At 38.7% G+C, this 24,471-nt stretch overlaps 1 protein-coding gene and 1 pseudogene across 1 annotated transcript in view; one reads left to right on the top strand and one right to left on the bottom strand.

Annotated features, from left to right (window-relative positions):
- The window catches only part of LOC110595520, a 14,963-nt pseudogene extending 2,424 nt beyond the window's left edge, over positions 1 to 12,539 (bottom strand).
- The window catches only part of DTWD2 (DTW domain containing 2), a 145,753-nt gene that overhangs the window by 2,994 nt on the left and 118,288 nt on the right, over positions 1 to 24,471 (top strand). The window lies entirely within an intron of this gene.

Below are 24,471 nucleotides of genomic sequence, written 5' to 3'. Positions count from 1 at the left end.
AAAAAAAAAAAAGGTCATTATGCAGGTACACTTGTTGGTTAGGGGTGACCTGGCTAATTTTTTTTTTTTTTTTTTGAGTTGGAGTCTCACTCAGGCTGGAGTGCAATGGCACACTCATGGTCACCCCAGCGTCGACGTGCTGGGCTCCAGCGATCCTTCCGCCTCCGCCTTCTAAGTAACCGGAACTACAGGCACGCGCTACCATGCCTGACTAATATTTTGGCTTACTGTAGTGACGAGGTCTCGCCAAGTTGCCCAGGCTGGTCTTGAACCCGCGGACTCAGACAATTCACTCGTCTTGGCCTCCCAAAGTGCTGGTATTGCAGGCTGAGCCACTGAGCCCGGCCCTTTTAATTTTTTATATGTTTTTGTAGAGACAGGATCTTGCTATGTTGCCCAAGCTGATTTCAAACTCCTGGGCTCAAATGATACTCCTGCCTCCACCTTCCAAAGTGCTGGGATTATAGATGTGAGCCACTGCACCTGGCCTTTTCTAATATTTTTAAAAAATATAAATGATTTGCTGAATTTTAGCTTTTTGTCAGTTCCACTTGGCTAATACTTTAGGATTATAATTTATTCCAACATTTTTGCACTTTGCTTGTTTCTAGTGAAATCTACTACTTTTATTAATTGATTGATTGAATTGGAGTCTCACTCTGTTGCCCAGGCTGGAATGGAGTGGCACACTCACGGCCACCCCAGCATCTACCTGCTAGGCTCTGGCAGTCCTGCCTCAGCCTTCCAAGTAGCTGGAACTACAGGCATATGCTACTGCTCCTGGCTAATTATTTTGATTTATTGTAGAGATGAGTTCTCGCCAAGTTGCCCGGGCTGGTCTTGAATCGGTGGGCTCAGGCAATCCACTCAGGCAAAGTGCTGGGATTACAGGCTGAGCCACTGAGCCTGGCCTAAATCAACTAACTTTTAAAAACTCTGCCTTGACAGCCTATGCATTTTATTTGTTTTAATGAGGTAGAATACAGTTTTAGAATTTGGAGAATATTTAGGTGTTATCAATAAAATGTAAACTAATTGATGATTCTTTATATTTTATTTCATTAGGCTGCTAGAATTCTACTAGTTCCCTGGGTGAACTTCTTTACATTTGTTCTTAAAATAATTTTTAAAATACATTCTTAGATCTGAGTAGTCAGTGAGTCACAGTTATTAAACAGTATTAATTTCTCTGAACACATTACTATACTTGTCATGGCCTAGGGAGTTCCAGAAATTGGGTTTGTTCAGGAAGTACAAACTCAATTTAACTTCTGAGCAGAATCTTTCTTGTTAGGATATATCCTAAACAGAATCCTTAAGAGATCTGTAACTTGTAACTTATTATTACAAGATATGAATTCTATAAATTTATTATTTCCTTTATGTATGTCTTGTTTATAAAACCTGGCTATATTCCATTGATTTCTTAGCTGCTTGTACTATCCCCTATTCCAAAACATATCAAATTAATTTTTTTCAGATAAAGACAAAATCTTCATTGATCTCCCCAAACTATATGTCATTAGCACTATTTGAGATGAAATAAAAAGGCTGAGGCTCATGGGACATGGTAGGTTCACAAAATATTTGTTGAATTACTTGGTAAAATTCAGTTACTCAATAGATATTTATGGAAAAACTATTTCCAGCCAGTGTAATGGGCAGATAACTATGAATTACAAAGATGAATAAGGCATGGCTTCAACTTTCCAGTAGCTCAGTATCTAGTGAAAAGTGGCATTTCTATTTGAATAGGGAGCCCTCAGATTAAAAATCTGATGATTTTTGGCAATTTTAAAAAAGTTATAGGTAGTGAACCACAGTGAGACTTTTGTTACATACATACACACGTGTGTAATACAGTAGTTATTCAAAAAGAGTTTGAAAACCATTGAATGTTTGAGGATCTGAAGAACACAGGGAAGAAGATCTTCTAAATTATTCAAAGTAAAAATATTTAAAATAACTTTGTTCAGGTTAGAACCATTTTGCTAATTAAAAAAAAATCTTATTTAAATTATAAGCTATCAGGGTGGAAGGGTTTAAATACTTTTTATATATATTTGATATTCTTTGACATTCTGAAATTAGAACATCATGGGAGTAACAGTCAGAAGGTAAGAGGATGCTTGTTCACCAAGTTATTAGAGATTTTACTAGTTTTCAGAGATTTTACTAGTTTTTAAATCAAATGTAGTGCATATGTGTGTGTGTGAGATTCATAAAAGTATCTGTTCTTTTTCTTGTTGGATTCCACACTATTAGCTTCTTTTTTAGATGGGTATGTATAGGGTGTTATAGGAACATATAAGAAGGTGCATCTGACACCAATTATATTGTGGTATGGGAAAGGAGAAGATGAGAGAAGGCTTAGAAGTGAAATCTAAGCTGCAATGGAAGGATATAACAAAATTTTTATTTGAGTTCTACTATTTAGGATTAATTGGGGAAGAGACTGGCTGCAGGCAGGGATTGAGGGAGGGAAAAGTTTGTTCTGCTAGAGAGACCAGTATTTACAGGAATATATTAGAATATAGTGTATTTGGAGAGTTTGGCAGAAGGGAGGGAGTGGTGAGAGATGAAGCTGTAGAGATTAGTGGTAGTTGCCCTGAGGCAAAATAAGCTATGTCAGGGGGTTTGGGCTTAATGCTCTAGAGTCCAACAAGCCAATCACTGAAGTATTTTTATATTTGAATGGTGGTGACAAGTTTGACTTCTATAGGTGCCTCCTAGCTGTATAACTTACACTTTATTTTATTAAAAAAATCAAGCTGGATGAAAAAGGCTTGACTGGGAAGAGTTAGGGCTGCATTCTGGGAATATTTTATGTATCTTAATTATACGTTTATGTCTTCTGTAGTTATTGCTATGAGCGTGAGGATAAGAGTAAGAAACTACTTGCAAATCGTTGGTCATAGGAATAATGGTATAATTATCAAAAAGAGTGTTTTAAAGGCTGTTTAAGGAAGAAACAGCAGGGAGAGCATGCACACAAACTGATTCAGACGATGAGACAGAAATTTTTCTCTCTGTAAACCTTTTTTAAAAATGAAAATACGAAGTTGTAAGTATTATAATATACCACATTTATATATTTAGCTCCCATTTATTAAACATCAGCTGTCTGCCAGGCAGATACAAGGCCCCAGGTATTTTATGTATTATATTTATTTATCGGGCCATCCTTCCAGAGTGGATGATACTGTTCGCTTTTGAATAATGAGAAACAGGAAAGTAGCAGAGTTGGGTCTCCAGCTTCAGCACACTTGGTTCCCAAGCCCAGGCAAGTTCTTGATCTCACTCCTTGCTGCTTGCTAAAGAAGCATTATGATTTTGTCTGCACAGCAGGTATCATCACCAGTTGAAGTGGAGTCAACTAAGACCACAAGAGTAACTCTGATTCTCAGACTTTTCTTTTTTTTGAGTCAGAGGCTCACTCTGTCGCCCAGGCTGGAGTGCAGTGGCACGCTCGTGGCCATTGCAACCTTGACCTGCTGGGCTCAGGCGATCTTTCCACTTCAGCCTTCAAAGTAGCTGGAGTTACAGGAGCATGCCACCACGCTCGGGTAATTTTTTGATTTACTGTAGAGATGAAGTCTGGCCATGTTGCCTAGGCTGGTCTCAAACCCCTGGACTCAGGCAATCCTCTTGCCTCTGCCTTCAAAAATGCTGGGATTGCAGGCGTGAGCCACTGTGCCTGGCCTGATTCTTATACTTTCCAAGTTACTAACAAGATGCCTCAGTTTTATTATTCTCTCTAGCTTTTCTACTTCACAAATCTGAACGTTTTTTTTTATTCTTAAGGATTGTATATTCTGGAGAAAAAAGTGATGGGGATAAAATCATGAGTTGGGGAAGAAAAGGGAAGGAAGAGAGAAAGATGGAGAGAGGAAAAGAGAGATGGAGGAGAGAAGACTAGAGGTGTTTAAGAAGAATGCAGGAGCCACAGACTGACAGCTCACAGATGTTTTGCTTTGAACTGTGTTTCACCAGCTTGTAAATTAGTTTCTAACAGTTAAAACTTAAGCTGTCGTATATAAAAATTCAAACTTCTGGCTTTTGTGACAATGGGAAGATCTGGCAGCTCAGGGACCACCATCCTGAGAGGTAGTTGGTTGAACTCAGTATTATTGGCTGTGTCCTTATGTTGGGAATGACCTATCTAGGACTCCATAGTTCCCAATCATTCCTGTCTAAGGCATTTATGGTTAACTGCTGGGCCTCCCATAGGCATTTGTGTTTTGGTTCCAGCTCTCCTGTATATCACCATGACTGGTCTAACTGAGCAGCAAGATAGATCAGTCTGCAAGTTTTGTAGGAAAAAGTGTAAAGTGATAATTCCCAGGGCACTTAGTTTAGAATAATTGAAATTGCTGAATTGGTATCAACATTTAGAAAACAAACTGTTTTAGTAAAATTAAAACCAGCTAGACTATTGATAATTTTTAGGGTGAAAATTTGGGTATTCTGAAAATTTAATTTTTTGTGCATATGAAAATTATACTCTCAAGAGAAAATTGTTAAGTTAGTTTGTCTTTTCCTGTTAGTATAGAAAATATGTTTGTTCTTTGAAGTAATTCATTCATAATATATGTGGAAAGCTAACTGATCTGCAAATTACTGTGCAAGCTAATTATATGTTCAAAGTTGAGCAAAGATGATATATGTCAAGAGAGAATTTTTTTCTTAACCTTAATTAAGTCTCCAAAGAGGAGTGACCAGTTTTAAAAATCACTTTAGAGCTTTATAAATGTTTGATTTATTTTCCCTAAGAAAAATGAGAATTATTACCCTCGTACAGGTAGAAGTTTTCTTCAAAGAACATCAAAGCACATTAATTCCTTAAGTTTATTTGCCCAAGATTAGTAATTCACAGTTCTATTAATACTTATGAAGTTAGGAAATTTATTCAGTAATAGTCTAGTCTTAAATTTGACATCATTTAAAAAGAGTTCACAAGCTACAAAGTGCTTTTACATGTACATTTTTATTTACTACATGAGACAACCTCGTGATTTAAATAGTGTTATTCTTTTTTATAAACTTTCAAGGTCAGGTGACTGGTAAGAGGCAAAGCTGCTTTAGCTTTGATATTTTTATTGCTATACCCCATAATAATGAATTATATTTAAGTGAACAGTATGACTGCCTTTGTTTTTCTGTTGCTTATAATAACAATTTGCAGTGAGATATTTCTTTGCTTTCTGCTAATCTATAGTTTCTTTCTTTTTTTTTGAGTTGGAGTCTCACTCTGTCTCCAAGACTGGAGTGCAGTGGCCGCTCCCGGGCACCGCAGCCTTGACCTACTGGGCTCTGGCGATTCTTTTGCCTCAGCCTTCCAAGTAGCTGGAACTACAGGCGTGTGCTACCATGCCCAGCTAATTTTTTTTTGATTTATTGTAGAGATGAGGTCTCGCCAAGTTGCTCAGACGGGTCTCGAACCCGTGGGCTCAGGCAATCCACTCACCTCAGCCTCCCAAAGGTGTGGGATTATAGGCTGAGCCACCAAGCCTGGCTCTTTTTTAAAAAATTCTTTCTGCAGATTCTTTTTCTTTACCTTTGGCCATAGCTATTTTTAATTATTTTGAGATGTGCTGTTTTAAATGTTTTTTCTTTTTAAAGTCAAGCCTGTATCTCCTGAGTCCTTTACGCTGTCTATGACCAGATTCTCATTTTTAAAAAAATTTTTTGAGTTAAATGTCATTCTATTGCCCAGGCTGGTGTGCAGTGGCATGATCGTGACTCACCGCAGGCTCTTTGACTTCCTGGGTTCAGGCAATCCTTCTGCCTTAGCCTACCGAGGAGCTGGCACTACAAACGTGCACCACCTAGCTAGTTTTTTTTTTTTTTTTAAGTCAGGGTCTCACTCCGTCGCCCAGGCTGGAGTGCAATGGCACAGTCACAGCCACCCCAGTGTCGATCTGCTGGTCTCTGGCAGTCCTTCTGCCTCAGCCTTACAAGTAGCTAGAACTATAGGTGTGTGCTACTGCACCTGGCTAATTTTTGATTTTATTGTAGAGATGAGGTCTCGCCAAGTTGCCTTGGGCTGGTCTCGAACCCATGAACCTAGGCAGTCCACTATCCTCGGCCTCCCAAAGTGCTGGGATTACAGGCCGAGCCACTGAGGCTGACCTTTTTGATTGTTTTGTAGAGACGAGGTCTTGCTATGTTGCCCAGGGTGGTCTCAAACTCCTGTGCTCAAGTGATCCTCCCACCTCGGGCTTCCAAAGTGTTGAGATTACAGGTGTGAGCCACCATGCCCAGGCTGCTTACTTTTATGTTAGAAAAGCAGATTTGAAGACATTGATGGGAATTTTTTTCTTTGCTGACTTTGTTTTTCTATTTTTTTTCCCCCCTCAGTTGGAAGCCTAGTGAAAGGTTGTGGGGAAAAAGGGAACAGTGAAGTGAAGTAAGTGGAAGAAGGAGAAAAATGAAAAGATGCACAGTGAGCCTTTTGACCTTGCAAAGGATTAGAGGGATGAAGCTGATAGAATTGTCTCTGATCTGTTTGTTTAGGTAGACACGTTACTTAACAGACTAATCTTTTTTTTTTTAACATTGAAGTAACACGCATATAACAGTATTATTTTAACCATTTGTTAAGTGTACACTTTAGTGGCATTGATTATATAATGTTGTAACCATTACCACCTTTTTTTTTTTTTTTTTTTGAGTGGTAGTCTCACTGTGCCCGGCTGGAGTGTAGTGGCATGCTCACAGCCACTGCAGCCTCGACCTACTGGGCTTGGGTGATTCCCCAGCCTCAGCCTTCCAAGTAGATGGAACCACAGGCATGTAGATGGAACCACACCCAGCTAGTTATTTTTTTTAATTGTAGAGATGAAATCCTGCCATGTTGCTCAGGCTGATCTGAACCCCTGGACTCAGGCAATTCCCTCGCCTGTGCCTCCCAAAATGCTAGTATTACAGGCACGATCCACTGTGCCCTGCAACCATCACCACTTTTACTTATTCATCATCCCGACATAAAGTGTGTCTCATTAAACAATACTTTCCGATTTCCCCTTTCCCCAACCCCTGATAACTTCTATTCAATTTTTTGTTTCTATGAATTTACCTATTCTAGATAACCCATATAAGTGGAATCATATAGTGTTTGACCATCTGTGTCTGGCTTATTACACTTAGTACAGTGTTCTCAAGGTCCATCCATAAGGTAGCATATATCAAAATTTCCTTCATTTTAATGGCTGAATTGTATGAACATACCACATTTTGTTTATCCATTATTCGTTTATCTTTTGATAGATTTCTACCTTTGGGCTATTGTGAATAATGCTGCTATGAATGTTGGTCTACAGATTTCTAGTTCTTGCTTTTAGTTCTTTTGGATGTATACTTTGGAGTGAAATTGCTTTGTCTTATGTTCTATGTTTCGCTTTTTGGGACATTTTCCACAGAAGCTGCACCATTCTACATTCCCACCAGGAATGTATGAGGTTTCTGGGTTCTCCAATTCTTGTTAATGCTTATTATTATTTTTATTATAGCCACCCTAGTCGGTGTAAAATTATATCTCATGGGTTTTTTCTTTTTTGGAGCTAGTTAGGTAAGCAAAAGTCAAATTTTCTTGCAAAGGAAGGAGTTTGGCTAGCCCTTTTGTCCACATCTTTTTTGTTTATTATTTGTTATTATTATTTTGAGCTAGGGTCTCATTCTGTTGCCCAAGCTGGAGTATAGTGGCATGCTCATGGTTCACTGCAGCCGCAACCTCCTGGGCTCAGGTGTTCCTTCTGCCTCAGCCTCCTGAGAAGCTGAGACTACAGGTGTGTGCTACTATGCTGGGCTAATTCTTTTGATTTTTGTAGAAACGAGTTCTAGCTATGTTGCCTAGGCTGATCTCAAACTTTTGGACTGAAGCAGTCCTTTTGGCTCGACCTCTCAAAGTGCTGGGATTACAGGCATGAACTACTGTGCCCCACCTCATTGTGGTTTTCATTCACATTTTACTGACTAATGATGTTGAACATCTTTTTATGTGCTTTTTAGCCTTTTGCATATCTTCTTTGGAGACATGTGAATTCAAGTCCTTTCGGCAGACTAATTGTAATGAATGGGCTGTAAAGTTAGATTTTCTGTATTTGAATCCTAGCTCTGTGACATTGAACAAGTTACTGAACATCTTTGTATCTCATCTTCTCTAACTGTAAAACTGAGACTTATTAATAAAAGTTATCTCAGTGTTCTTAGGAGGAGGATCTAACAGTGCCTTTTGTATAATAAATGCTCAATAAATGTAAGTTATATTTATTTATTTTTTATCTTAGCTTATGAAAGAAAAGCGAATTCTAGTTAATATATAAAATATATTTATTTTTAGCTTCAGAACTTTTTTGTTTTGGCTAAGTATACATAACATATAAAATTTACCATTTTATTTTATTTTATTTTTGAGACAGGGTTTCACTTTGTCACCCAGGCTGGAGTGCAGTGGCATGATCATGACTCACCATAGCCTCAGCCTCCTGGGCTCAAGTGATCATTCTGCCTCAACCTCCCAAGCAGCTGTGACTATAGACATGCACCACCAAAAAAAAACCCAAAAACTAACATGGGCAACAAAGCAAGAACCAAGCTGGTCCTTTTTTTTTTTTTTTTTGAGTCGGAGTCTCACTCTGTACTCAGGCTGGAGTATAGCAGCACACTCATGGCCACCGCAGCCTCGACCTGCTGAACTCAGGTGATCCTTCCACCTCAGCCTTTCAAGTAGCTGGAACTACAGGTGTGCACCACCACGCCCGGCTAATTTTTTGATTTATTGGTCTTGAACCCGGGCTCACGCTGTCATCTCACCTCAGCCTCCCAGTGCTGGGATTATAGGCATGAGTCACTGTACGCAGCCTCCACGCTGGTGATTAAACTCCTGGGCTCAAGCAGTCTTCCATTCTTGGCCTCTCAAAGTGCTGGGAGTATAGGCATGAGCTACTGTGCCTGGCCTTACCATTTTAACTGTTTAAAAATATATTAATTTTATTGTCTGAACCCAGGAGTTTGAGACCAGTTTGGTCAACTTGACTAGACCTTGTCTCTACAATAAATCAAAAAAATTTCATGGGTGTGGTGGTATATGCTTATAGCTCCAGCTACTTGGAAGACTGAGGTGGAAGGAATGCCTGAGTCTACCAGGTTGAGGCTGGCGTGATCATGACCGTGCCACTGTACTCCAGCCTGGGCCAGAGTGAGACTCCACTCAAAAAAAAAAAAAAAGAAAAAATATTAATTTTAAAATGAAGTATGAGATTAATTTAAAAAGAAAACATGTTAAAACATTGTTTAATAGTGACTTTAATCCAGAGGGTATGAATATTTGAGGTTGTCTCAAACATACTTTTAAGGCCATCATCACTTGCAATCTCAAGCAGTTGATCTAGCATGGACAAAGTCGGTTCACTTGGCTTATTCACAGATGGGTCATGGATCCACTCCTTCCCAGTTTGGGGGTCTTTGGTAGTTGGGAAGTAATGCTCAAACTCTTTTGAAAGTTGATTTAGGTGATCGTGCATCATCTGGGAAAAAGAAGGCCTTGACTCAGTCTCTTGGTTCAGAATCTCTGCTGATGTTCGAAACATGTCAAAAATCCAATGTTCATTCATTGTCCCCATAGTTCTAATTTGGCTTTGAATGTAGCCACTTTATCTGCTGACTTGAACATAGTTGTTATTCTTCCCTACGGTGGCAGCTTGAGTTGGTTGAGCAGTTGAATATGTCACACAAGTAAGCAAGTTTTGTGACCCATTCCATGTCACTGAAATGTGCTGCCAGCGGTGCCTGTTTTTCTAAAAGAACTCTCAGGAATGGCTCTCATAACTCAAAAACTCTGGCTAGTGAATTACCTTTAGAAAGCCATTTCACTTCTGTGTATAAGAGAAGATGTGTGTGCTCTGTGTCCATCTCTTCACAGAGCTGTGTGAACAGAGGTAAATTAAGGGCATGTACTTTAATGTGGTTGATGATTTTAATCCCATCCTGCAAAATGTTATTAAATTTAGGTGACATTTTTGGGCTAACCAGCATTATTCTTTTTTTTTGAGTCAGAGTCTCATTGTCACCCAGGTTAGAGTACAGTGGCACGCTCATAGCCACTGCAGCCTTGACCTGCTGGGCTCAGGTGATCCTTCCACCTCAGCCTTCCAAGTAGCTGGAACCACAGGTGAGCACCACCATGCCCGGCTTATTTTTCAATTTGTTGTAGAGATGAAGTCTTGCCAAGTTTCCCAGGCTGGTCTTGAACCCCTGGGCTCAGGCAATCCTCTTGTCTCTGCCTCACCATGCCTGACTTAGCATTTTTCTATGGATGACACAATGCTTAGACACATTCAGAAGCGACCTATTTGATCCGAGTAGTGAAACCAGAAACCAGTCCATCCATGGCAATCCATCCATACCGACACAAAATGACCAATTCAGTTTCCCTGCAATGTAATCATTCAAAGATTTGAATAATTCTGCAGTTGTGGTATTGGTTGGCAACAAAAGTGCACACAATATAACCTCATGTACATCCTCCTGAAAAATATATTGTACAAAAACAAACATTGTTGCCTTAACATCGGTAGACTTGTCAACCTGGACTGTTTACCACGACTCATTAATTCTTCTAACAATTGTGCCTCAGTGTCCTCTGCTGTTTCATCAATTTTTCTAGTTATGGTGCTAGCCAAAAGAGGAACATGTACTACCTTTTGAACTGCAGCCTCTCCTAAAAGTTCACAATGAATGTCCTTAGCAGCAGACAGGATCAACTCTTCACCAGTAGTAAAGGGTTTCTTAGATTTAACAATGCAGATAGCCACTAAGAATGATGCTCTCAGGGCAGAATCATTGATGAATCATTTGATGAAGTGATGACCTTAACACTTGATTCTGTTCTTTGTGTTCAGCGTTTTTTTTTTTTTTTTCTTTTGAAAAACTCCGAAGACTTGTCTTTTAATGTAGGGTGCTTGGTCTCCCAAGTGGTGAAGCAATTTTGAAGATTTCATTGCTTGGTTGGATAACTGGTCGCCACATATTATACAGAGTGGGCTTGGAGAATGTGAATCACCTGTTGCAATGAACCCATGATTTAAGTAGGCCTCTTGATATTTTTTTTGCATTAATTAGGAATAATTGTGATAATAAAGCAAATAACATCTCCATTATTTTTTCAATGAGCTTTGGTTTGAGAAACTGAATAGCAGAAGTAGATCTTAAGATCTGAGTCATGACAAAGCTGGTAGTTCTTTGAAATCTGGGAGATTCATTAGCAATACTGCAGATACGGCCAACCCCTCACCAAAATCCTGGAGAAATAATTTTATTAGTTTAGGGGAATAAGGCTGAACACTGGCCAAGATATGACTTGCTGAAATCTGAAGTCACCTGAGAAGCTGGCCCAGGAATGAGGTGAACCCATGGTATATACTGGTGGCAGATAAGAAATAAACTTTGCATTGGGTTGACCAACTGCATATTTCATTAAATGACTCTAAATAAAAAAGTGAAATGCTTTATTTTCTCAGAAACTAATAAAAAGATTACAGAGTCCTACACGATATGGAGACACAAAATGGATGCTGAAAGACTTGAGTTCACTCTGGGTGTGGAATTTTAGAAAGTTAGTCCTTGGAGTAAATGGCACTGTGGCTCTGGCAGCAGATACGAAGGAATGATGCTTTGGAGAGGAGGTGGGGACACTCTGCGATTGGCCAGTGGATAGATGAGGGTCCCAGCTAGAGGTTTATTTTTTATTTTTTATTATAAAGATGTAGGGTACACTTCAGGGTTAGGTATACAAATGTTGATTATGCAGGTACCCTTGTTGATGAGGTGTGCCTCTCCCACCCCCGACAGTTTCCCACTACTGCCAATCCCTTTCTTATAGTATTATAATTGTTCAAAGCCCGCTTATGAGTGAGAACATATGGTACTCTGTTCTTTGTTTCTGTAATATATGGTTTGTCTTCCACTGCTCATGCCTCTGTCTTCATAAATGGTAATCTCAATAACTCGAAGTCCTCTTTCAATTGGGTCTGTCAGGAGAAGGCCTTGGGGAGCATATATATTCTCATTCGGCTCTTGAATATATTTTGGAGACTTTCTTCAGAACTTTCTCATAATGAGTTTCTATGCATAAGAAGATGGTATATGTTGTTAAAGCTGGACATCCTTCGAGATATAATTGGCCTCCAAGCTTCTCTGCTTCTGCATAAAGGCTGTTTAGTTCACACTGTCTTTTCAAACTGCTGCCTTTCCATCCGATTCTCCACCTCCGCAGGGAACTTGGTTTGGAACTGGCAGTGCGTGTCGCTGCTGTAGTCTCTTTGAATGAACACCTTTCTGGACACTGTGCCTGTTGCAGTGGCCTGATGAGCAATGGACTGGGCTGCACTGCAGGTTTGGGGCCATCAAGCGCGGTTCAGATCCTGGTCTGGGCCTAGGACTCCTTGCTGGCCAGCCTCTCAGGCCCACCTGCCAACTTACTGCAGCCCCACATTGCCCCGGCTCTGCTTCCCTGGACCCATGCCGCTTCTCCCACCCATGCCGCTCCTCCCATCCATGCTGTCACAGCTCCCACCCCTCCCACCTGTGCCTCATGGGGTATTTTCTTTTTAATGCAGTTTTCTTTTTGTTGGCTGTCTTAGAGTCTTCTGCTTTCTCATCATTGGGCCTTCTCCCTTTTCAAAGAAGCTCTCCAGCAATGTTTGTTTTTTACTTATCTTGGTTAGGTTTAGCTTGTGGGTTTTTACCCAAACTATGAGACAAGTGTACTGAGGTGGGGGAAGAGGTGCAGATGGAAGTTATAAATAAAATAACGGGCAGGCTGCAGGTGGGCTAAAATAAGTGTTGGATTCTGACTTAAATCCTGCCACCAGATGCAGCTACATAATTGAAGTACGTCAACTCACTTGCCACTCACTGGTAGGATTTTTATATCCATCTGCAAGCAATTGACTTATTATGGTCTCTGTGCAGTCAGACCTCACTGCTAATGTTAATCTGTATTTGCAACCACTCCTTAGCACTAGCATCACTGCCTCAGCTCCACCTCAGATCATCAGGCATTAGATTCTCATAAGGAGCATGCAACGTAGATCCCTACATGTGCAGTTGACAATAGGGTTCTTGTTCCTATGAGAATCTAATTCGCTGCTGATCTAACAGAAGGTAGAGCTCAGGCACTAATGCAAGCAGTGGGTTGCAACTGTAAATACAGATGAAGCTTCGCTTGCTCACCTGCTGCTCACCTTCTGCTGTGTGCCCTGGTTCCTAACAGGCAAACCTGTCCTATTCCCAGAGGAATAATTTGTCCCTGTCTTCCAAGGCTGTTCACCATACAAACACCTTTGAAGAGGTAGTCCAGAACAAAAGGTTAGTGCATTGTTCACAAAACATACAAAAATGTGAGAGACCCATGGACAATTACCTCCCATGTTCAGTTCAAAACTAAAATATGAATGTTGGTATAGCACTATTAACTGTGTTCAGAATTCACCAGGTTTTTTTTGCATCAGAGTCTCACTCTGTTGCCCAGGCTGGAGTACAGCGGCATGCTTATAGCCACAACTTTGACCTGCTGGGCTCAGGTTATCCTTCCACCTCAGCCTTCTAAGTAGCTGGAACCACAGGCATATGCCACCATGCCCAGCTAATTTTTTGATTTATTGTAGAGATGAGGTCTTGCCAAGTTGTTCAGGCTGGTCTTGAACCCCTGGGTTCAGGCAATTTTCTCACCTCTACCTCCCTCCCAAAGTGCTGGGATTACAGGCATGAGCCACTGTGCCCAGCTACCAGTTTTTTCATTAAGTTCTTTTTCTGTGGTCCAAGATCTAATTCAGGGTCCCACATTACATTAATTGTCATGTCTTCTTAGTCTTCTCTGCTTTGTGATAATTCCTCAGGCTTTCCTTGTTGTTCATATCATGATACTTTTGAAGAGTACTGGTCAGATATTTTGTAGAATGTTTCTCAATTTGGTTTGACTCATGTTTTCTCATGTTTAGAACAAAGTTATGCATTTTTGGCAAAAATAACTACAGAGCCATGTGCCCTTCTTAGTATATCCTATCAGAGGTGTGTGATATCAATATGTGTTATTTCTGTTGAAATTAACCCTGATCATTTGGTAAAGGTGTTATCTGCTGAGTTTTTCTACTATAAAATTACTGTTTTTCATCTTGCAATCAACAAATATCTTGGGGAGGATTACTTTGAGACTTTGCAAATATCCTGTTTCTCCTCAGATTTTTTCACACTAATTTTAGTATCCAATAGTGGATCTTGCCTGCAACAATTTTGGCTGTGGTATTCTGATAGTGATTTTCTGTTTCCCTCATTTTTTCTGCATTTATTGATTGGAATTTTTCCATATGGAAGAGTTATCTCTTTTTCCCATTTTACTTACTCATTCAATTATTTGCTTGCATCTGTATAAAATTATGGATATTTATTTAAAAATTTTTTTTTAGTCAAAGTCTCACTCTGTTGCTTAGGCTAGAGTGCAGTGGCACAATCACAGTCACTGCAGCCTTTTTCTCCTGAGCTCAGGTGATTGTCATACTTCAGTCTCACATCTCAGTAACTGGGACCACAGGCGCATGTCACCACATGTGGTTAATTTTTTTATTTTTATTTTTGTAGAGGTGAAGTCTTGCTATGTTTCCTAGGCTGATCTCCTACCCCTGGGCTCAAGCTATTCTCCTACCATGATCCCCCAAAGTGCTGGAATTACAGGTGTAAGCCACTGTGCCCAGCCAGATATTTATTTTTTTCTTGAGTTATAATCCAGTATTATTGTTATTTATTTTATTTTTCAAATTGTTTCTTCCTGAACCTTTAGGAGCTCTTGTAGGTTGGTTCCTGGACCCTTTTGACATGTTTATCTTTTTTGGAGAATTGTCTTACTTTTTGGTACTATAAGGAGGTCCAGGTTCATCTTGTATTTTCTCTGCCCCAGCTGTGGAATCCACTGCTTTTTCAAGAAACCTGCTTTATTGTAGAATGGTATTCAAAACCAAGATCTAGGTGCTAGGAATGTTCATTGCTACTGGCATGTTCATTTTATCAGTGGACATAGCTAGGTTTTCTGAATCTATAGTGATCCATGCATGTACCTATATCTATATTTCTGAATCTATGCCAGTTTGTGTGTATGTATTTATATGTACACACACACACACACATATCTAAAGAAGCAATGAGTTCCATCTAATATCACAGAGTTCATTCTAAACTTCCTAAGTTTAGAATAGAATAGATAGAATAGAAAGATCTTTATTGTAATTTATTTTTTTGGCAGTGAGAAATCTGACCCTTTTAACCTATAGCATATTTACTTGTTTGTTCAACCATAATATATACATAAAGTTGTTTCAGAATTTCTGACCCATACCACTGTTACTGATTGACTTTTAATTTGTAATTCTGGAGAACTGTCAGGGAAAGCACCAGATCAGGATACAAATTCTAATGTGATAACTTTTATAAATTTAATTAACTTAGGTATAGTTCCTGATCAACTTTTTCTTCCATAATTACTATTTTTTAAAAAAACTTAAAAAAATATAATGTAGTGTACTAAAGAAGACTGGCAGTGTAGCATACCATCAACTAATTTGCCTGAATATGATCATAAGGAAATGTTAAACAGGTTTTCTAGTGAAAAGATTCAAAACCACAGATTCTTGGAGAAACCTTGAGGTGGCATCTATTCAGTGCTGCTTTTTTTTTTTTGAGTTGGAGTCTCACTCTGATGCCCAGACTACAGTGCAGTGGCTGCTCCCGGCCACCGCAACCTCGACCTGCTGGGCTCCGGTGATCCTTCCACCTCAGCCTTCCAAGTAGCTGGAACTACAAGCGTGTACTACCATGCCCGGCTGATTTTTTGATTTATTGTAGAGATGAGGTCTCACTGCCCAGGCGGGTCTCGAACCTGTGGGCTGAGTCATTCCACTCACCTCAGCCTTCCAAAGGCGCAGGATTATAGGCTGAGCCACCGAGCCCGGCTTATTTGGTGCTTCTTAAAAATACATTATTTTTTTCTGAATACAAAAGATGTTTATGTGCAGTAGAAAAAGCTACAAATAAATATATGGAACATATGGAAATTCTTCATAAACCCTTATGACAACCACCACCCACTCACATATACCAGATAACTGTCTTATGTTTTTAAAATATGAATATTTTATTGCCTTCTTTTGAGGTTTACTCTTATAAATTTGTCAGGATGGTAGAGAAACAGCAAAATTCTGCTATATATCTAATCAACAGATAAAGATGTTAGGAAACATTTTGGGATTTTGATAGCATTAAGATATCTTTATGGCCAGGGTACCTAGCAGTGTGTGACTGCTCCCAAATGCTACCTAATAACTTGATGGATTTTCCAAGAGAAATACTGGAATGTGCTTAAGGCACAGTGGTGAGTGAGAGACAAGGAATTAGGAGATACTTCTTCCTGGGTCTCTACATTACTTTCCAAGGACTGTCATTATAAATTACCACAACTTGGTGGCATAAAGAACAGAAATTTATCATCCCACGGTTCTGGAGGCCAGAAATCCAAAATCATGGTGTCAGTAGGTTGGTTCTGGAATCTTTTTCTTTATTTTTTCTTTCTTTCATCTTTTTTTTTTTTTTAAGTTAACCTTCTGAGGGAGAATCTGTTCCATGTCTTTCTCTTAACTTCTGATGGCTGCTGGCAATTCTTGATATTCCTTGACTTTTAGACTTATCACTCCAGTCTCAGCCTCTGTCTTCACATGGCCTTCTCCTCTGTGTGTCAAATTTCTTTCTCTTTTTCTCTGATAAGGGTAATTGGATTGAAAATCACCCTAAATCCAGTATGATCCTTAGTTTAATTACATCTGCAAAGTCCTGATTTTCAAATAAGTTTGCATTCATTTACGGGTTAGGACTTGGACTTTTTTTTTTTTTTTTGAGTTGGAGTCTCACTCTATCGCCCAGACTGGAGTGCAGTGGCCGTTCCTGGCCACCGCAACCTCGACCTGCTGGGCTCCGGCAATCCTTCTGCCTCCACCTTCCGAGTAGCTGGAATTACAGGCATGCGCTACCACGCCCAGCTGATTTTTTGATTTATTGTAGAGATGAGGTCTTGCTGCCCAGGCGGGTCTCGAACCCGCGGGCTCAGGCAATTCACTCACCTCAGCCTCCCAAAGGCGCGGGATTACAGACTGAGCCACCGAGCCCGGCTTGACTTTTTTTTTTCTGATACTGTTCAACCCACTACAGTACCTAACACTTCTTTACATCTTCTGAGTATGCTAAGAATTCAAGGTCTTGAATGCTTTTATCTGGGCCATTTCTTGGGATTGTGTATGTACTAAGCAACCTTGAGAGATGAGATCTTTCTCCCAGCAAATAATAGGCTTGCTTACTGCTTACCATTGAAGCAGTGATTTTTGTAGTTATCATTATTATTATTTTGAGCCAGAGTCTCACTCTGTCGCTTCAGCCTCAGCCTCTGTGTCCGTTTTGTCAAAGTTCATTGTATTTTTAACATCTGGGTCTGTTCATTTGTTTCCTGGAGATCTTCCATGCTTATATTTTAGGTAAAGAAAAGAGTTCAGACTCGTGTGACATCAAAGTTCTGTAGGTCAATTCTCAGCCTGCCCACTTGTCTCTTCCTCCATCATACCCTTTAAATACCCTCTAATACTAATGCTAGGTCATGTGAGACCTAGGGCAGCTGGATAGAGTTACGTATGAAAACTTTTCATTGAACATCAACTGCTTATATAGACTCAATAAAATGTATTGATTAAAGACATGCATTTTGGAATCAGAACCATGTTATAGCCCAGCTCCGTTTTCTCCTTGGACACTTAACCTCTCTAAGCCTTAGCTTCTTCATCTTGAAATTAGGACTCTAATTCTATCTCCCATTGACAGGTTTTGCGATAATTAATGTATTTAGTATAGTGCTTGTAACATAAATGTTTGCAATAAATATTAAATTCTTCCTTTTTATCTTTTCCTCCTCTACCTCTCCATTCTCCTTTTCCTCCCTTCTCTTCTTTTTACTCCCTCCTTCCTTTTGCTTTTTCTTCTCCATGAACTATCATCATTATTATTAATGTTAGTCTATTTTGCTGTAATCCAGCTTCTTTGCCTTTAGGGTAGTTTGTCTAGATTCAGAAGTTATGGACAAGTTAATAATTTTGCTTGTGTTAATGCTGCAGATCACCATAAATAATAGCCTCATGATGGAGATTTTGCCATTTTGGGGTTTCTGTAGTATTTAGTTATCAGCTATACATAAATGTTGCATTGATGAAAGCCAGTTTTTTGGGGGAGGGGCATCAAAATCAGTGACTTATTCATGCAATATTCTATTCTTTTACATAGTAAAGTAATACTAACTTAAGTCTGAGTATATTTTCTTTATAGTATATAAAAGAAAATTCTCAATTCTCTTGTGCTCTTTTATATAAAATGAGGAGAAATACTCCCCCAATAAATCAGCCATACAAAATAAGTACTTTAAAATATATAGTTTAAAATAAAAGACAGTTTTTAGATAAGGAAAGAAAATGAGGGAATAAACAAAATAAAGATGTTTCCTAGTAATATGTGCTCTTCATTCTGTTCTTTAAAAAATATCTCTACTTTGGGAGGCACATAGCATCAATGAGGGTATCAGATCTCAAGCCAGGAGAAGTGGGAGCCAAAGGGAGGCCCAAATTTTACCTGTACAATGACCACTTGGATACCTAATCCTGAATTGTACCCCACATCTTAAAAAAAAAATCTCTGCTTTAGAGTTTGACTCCTTGCTATTCTAAGGATGGGTGTTCATGCTGTCACCATTAGTTGGCCAGTGGATAAGGAGCACAGAATTCTGCTATACATGAACCTGGAGACTTGGTTTGATAAATCATGTGGCTATTCTTTATTCATTCAGTCATCAACTTATTCAGTATCCAGTACCCAATAAATGCACAGCTGGGGGCATACAAAAATGATTTAGAAATTGTTTCTTTTAGAATTTATAGTGAATGAGAGAAAACATGTCTAAGTAATATTTAAGACAAATTATGGAAGTAAGTATAAAATAAGAGTTTGCAGAGAAATGTGATTAACTTGCTACTAAGAAAGTTGTCTGCTATATTTTATATTAGTTTATAGTTCTATAAAAGACAAGGAAAAAAGTAATAGGATAACTGAATACAAGATGTTTATGGTAAGATTCCTAGTCTTAGTTGATCTGACACTTTGTCATCACAGTTGCAATAGGGGCTTATGTAGCTGCTGTATATAGTCATCTCTGGAGGCTAGACTTTTAGTCTGTAGGCATCTGGCCTTTCTGAAGGCTTATTTAATTACAACACTCACTAAAACTTTTCTTTTTATTTTATTATTATTTTGTTATTAAAATAGAAACAGTGTCTCACTGTGTTACCCAGGCTGGCCTCAAACTTTTAGCTTCAAGTGATATTCCTGCCTCAACCTCCCAAAAGTGCTGGAATTACGGACATGAGCCACTATTCCTGGCCTCCAAAACTTCATTTATTTATTTATTTAGTCAAAGTCTCACTCAATCACCCATACTGCAGCCTTGACCTGTTGGGATCAGATGATTCTAGTGCCTCTGCCTTCCAAGTAGCTGGAACCAAAGGTGTGTGCTACCACTCCTGGCTAATTTCTTGATTTATTTTAGAGACGAGGGCTCGAAGTTGCCCTGCTCGTCCTGAACCCCTGGGCTCAGGTAATCCTTTCACCTCCACCTCCCAAATTGCTGGGATTATAGGTGTGACACACCATGCCTGGCTCAAAATTTTTAAAAATTTTCTCTAGGCCAGTGATATAATTATTTTGATCACATACTGCAGTTGATTAAAAAATTCCTATGATGTATTTCAATAGGTATATTTACCTATTTTTAATAGGTATACTTATAATTACATACATTTATTGTATATTAATATATGATGTACCTCATAAGGCATATACAAGAATAAATATTAAAATCAAGAAATATTGGTGAACTAAACTATTTAGAAGTGTCTTGCTATTAATAAATAATGATAGTATGATGGAGTCTCACTATCATTAGTGATTATTTTAAAATATATGCTTATGGTGAGATTCATTGTTACCAATAATAAGATATGAATCCATAGTTCAAATAATCTTGATAATTTCTCCACTGTTCTAGGCATGTGTGGGGCACAAGTTCTGAAAATCTCATCTAAAGATATTTATTCTCTTTATAGAGTTACTTCCTATCCTACAACAGTGATTTTTTTTCCTAAGTCTATCCTTTCTCTACTCCTTTTTAAAAAAAATTTAATTAATTTTTTCTTTTGAGTCAGAGTCTCACTCTGTCGTCCAGGCTGGAGTGCAGGGGCATGCTCACAGCCACCATAGCCTCAACCTGCAGGAATCAGGCAATCCTTCTACCTCAGCCTTCCAGGTAGCTAGAACTACAGGTGTGCGCTACCACAGCTGGCTAATTTTTTGATATATTGTGGAGACAAGGTCTCACCAATTTGCCCAGGCTGGTCTCGAACTCCTGGGCTCAGGCAGTCCTCTCGCCTCGGCCTCCCAAGTGCTTGGATTGCAGGCTTGAGCCACTGCACCCAGCCCTCCTTTCTCTACTCCTAAAGTCAGTTACAAGATAAAAGAATCTATTTTTTAAAAAAAGCAATTATAAGGGTTATGAGAATATTATTATTTATGCTTGAAGCAATCAGACATAGAAAATGCTAACTACTTTTCTATTTTGGAGAAGAAATGTATTATAATATTGCATTAATAATGTTAAGTTGTTTCTCCTTTTGTTGGGTATGTTAAGGATATAGTTACAGATATTAAAAAACTTGAGTTTATCTTACAGATCATTTTATTTTCTTTAAAATGACAGCAGAGGGCAGTATGGTATTTAGTCTTCCAAAACCAGTTGTAAAATTAGAAAGCTGGTGCCATTTTTATGTGTAATGCAGTGTATCTAGTCAGCTAATCCAATGAAAAACTAAGAAAATTTTTATTCTTTGCTTCGCTTTGTTGGAACTATAAATTTTTTGTAGAGTATTGGAAAATAGTATTGTAGAACCTGTTCTTTTAGGTTCTAACTTTTGTTTAGTGAGTAAAAGAAATGCTTTAAAAAGAGCAACTATGGCTGGGTTCCGTGGCTTAGCCTGTAATCCCAGCACTTTGGGAGGCCGAGATGAATGGATTGCCTGAGCCCGTGGGTTTGAGACCCGCCTGGGCAACTTGACGAGACGTCGTCTCTACAATAAATCAAAAAAAAATTAACCGGGCATGGTAGTGCGTGCCTGTAGTTCCACCTACTTGGAAGGCTGAGGCAGAAGGATTGCCAGAGCCCAGCAGGTCGAGGCTGCAGTGACTGGGAACGGCCCCTGCACTCCAGTCTGAGTGACAGAGTGAGACTCCAACTCAAAAAAAAAAAAAAAAAAAAAAAAAAAAAAAAGAGCAACTATTGTAAATCTGTTCACTTATCTTTAAAGTTGTATGAGAGTATCTTGATTAAAATCAGTACTATGAGAAAAGAGCACTTTCAGTGAATATTATATAAGAAATTTAATTAAATGTCTGAAGGATGTTTTTGTAGGTCCTAGCATCTCTAGTCATATGTCAGATATCATTTTATTAGCCCACAGACTGTTAGAGATAGCATGTTCAGAGTGACAGATTACCTTTGTATTATAGTATTCACATAGGAAGTGAGTCAATCTTAGCCTGACAGGAAGCCTACATGTTTATTTCTACATTCTTAATGAGAAAAGAAGAAAAAGCTTATTTCATAAAATTCCCTTAGGGAAATTATTTGAAGATTTCAGTTATGTCTTAGAATACAATTAATATTAATTGGGTTATATGGGTTTTAAGGAAGATAAATTCGAATGAATAGAAAAATAGCATTAATAATACAGTTACAATGCACTGTAAATGTAGAGAAGGAAAACATCTTAGCTCCTCCTTTGGTCATTCTGTTATATATTAGCTCAGAATAATAGCTAATAGTAAGTACATTTTTTATAATGTTTGCCTGCAATTCAGTAATTATCCCCCAGAACTTTCTTGGTAGCTTGTGGTTACCAGTTTTTTTTCTTTTTTAAAATTTATTTTATTTATTATTATTATTTTTTAGAGACAGATTCTTGCCCTGTTGTCCAAGTTAGAGTTCAGTGACACAATCATTGCTCACTGAAGCCTTGACCTCCTGGGCTTAAGCAATCCTCCTCCTTAGCCTCCCGAGTTACTGGAACTACAGGTATGCATCTCCATGCCCAGCTAATGTTTTTTTTTTTTTTTTTTGTAGAAACAGGGTCTTGCTATGCTGTCCAGGCTGGTCTTGAACTCCTGGCCTCAAATGCTTCTCCTGCTTCAGCCTCCCAAAGTGCTGGGATTATAGGCATGAGCCACCATGCCTGGCCATTGTTACCAGTTTTATGAAGAAAATTGAAAACTTGCCATAGGCCCAACCCAGCAACACAATGACATTGTCAATGGCATATCTTTTTTTTTTTTTTTTTTTTAATTGAAGTCTCACTTTGTTGCCCAGGCTGGAGTGCAGTGGCACGCTCATGGCCACTGCAGCCTTGACCTGCCGGGCTTAGGCAATCCTTCCACCTCAGCCTTCCAAGCAGCTGGGACTACAGGCATGCGCCACCACGCCCAGCTAATTTTTTGATTTACTGTAGAGAGGAGATGTCACCAAGTTGACCGGGCTGGTCTTGAACCTATGGGCTCAAGCAGTCTCTCTTCTTGGCTTTCCAAAGTGCTGGGATTATAGGCATGAGCCACTGCGCCCAGCCATCAGTGGCATATCTTAATAGTTATTTTCCAAATCTATATCCAGTTGACCAGCTTATATTTTTAGATATTAATTTTTATTCCTCAGATTTATATAAATTCTAGAAGTGGCTTGAGTTTTAAAATGAATGTTTATTATTTACAAATAAACAGTTTTGATCTGTATTTTCTTTTTCTGTCAAGTATTATGGCTCATAAGAGGCAAAGAACTTTTCTTTTTTTTTTTAAGAGATAGAGTATTGCTATGTTTCCTAGGCTAGAGTGCAGTGCCTATTCACAAGAGTGATAATAGTGCACTACAGCCTATACAACACTATTGTGTACTATAGAGGGCGTGGGCTCAAACAATCCTCATGCCTCAGCCTCCTAAGTAGCTGGGACTCCAGGTGTGTGCCACTGTGCTCCCAGCAAAGCAAGGAACTTTGAAAAAGTTCTTTCTGACACAATGAGCCAGAAATAAGCTTTATGAGAGCAGTAATCTTTGTTCATTTTATTGTCCGTGCTGCCTGATATATGGCACTTATATATGCAGTAAACATTTGAGCAAAAATTTGTTGAATGTATAAATTATTTAATCCACTATTGATTTGAAAATTTTAAGCCTTCTAGAATTAAGTTTGTATCTAGAGAGAGGACAGCAGTTACTCTGTACTTACTCACTGCTCTAATGAGAGCTAGATTAACAGTTGGTTGCTAGTTACTATCATGGTATATGCAAAACGATAGGGAAGGAAGGTTTGAGAAAGATTGTTAGGAGGGTAATACATAAGCAAAAATTCATTTTATAAATGACTTGCTAAATATAAAGTTGCTTAGTTGAAATTGCAAAATGTTTTAAAGAGCTATATTTTATTAGTTTGATGTAATTGTAATTAGAATTATGTTAATAAAAAGACATGCTTTAAAGTAAATGGGTGATAATATTTTATGAGCATATGAGTCAAAGCAGTTTGTTTTAGCTTAAATCAGTAACAATGTTTATAGTCCTTAACTGTTTTTTTTAGTAAATATTTTCTTCAGTAAATATTTTTACCTTTTATGTACCATTGTTTATCAAATTGTTCACCAAGTATTAACAAAGGAAAGCCTGACATTCTGAATTTCATTTATAATACAAACTAATCTCTTAAGTACTTGAGACAGCATAAAGGAGAGATTAAAATTTGATATGTAAGAAAATGAAAGGATGGGACAGGAACTTGAGTAAGAGGAGAAAAGCATCCTAAGGTGTAGAGAAGAGAGAATGCAAAGGTTTCCTTCATGTATTCAACAATATTTATCAAAAGCCTAATATGCTAGGTGCTGGGGATATAGTAGTGAAGATGATAGCCTAAGTCCTTGTGCTTATGTGGCTTACTTATTACAGGGAAGGAAACCTACATTCCCATAATGTCATGTCAGATAGGCTGGATGTGATGGCTCACACCTATAATCCCAGCACTGTGGTTGCCTGAGGCAGAAGTATGACTTGAGGCCATCCTCGAGACCAGCCTGGACATAGTAGCAAGACCATGTCTCTTCAGATAAATAAATAAATAAATACAAATTAGCTGAATGTGATGGCACATGCCTGTAGTCCTAGCTACTTAGGAGGCTGAGGTGGGAGGATCACTTTAGCCCGGGAGGTTAAGGCTGTGGTAAGCTGTGAGTGTGCCACTGAACTCCAGCCTGGGT

The sequence above is a fragment of the Carlito syrichta genome, unplaced genomic scaffold, assembly GCF_000164805.1.
Source record: "Carlito syrichta isolate Samal-C Ts95f unplaced genomic scaffold, Tarsius_syrichta-2.0.1 Scaffold302519, whole genome shotgun sequence".
Taxonomy (NCBI): domain Eukaryota; kingdom Metazoa; phylum Chordata; class Mammalia; order Primates; family Tarsiidae; genus Carlito; species Carlito syrichta.
Note: the sequence above shows the minus strand (reverse complement) of the source record. Positions and strands in the feature narration are given on the sequence as shown.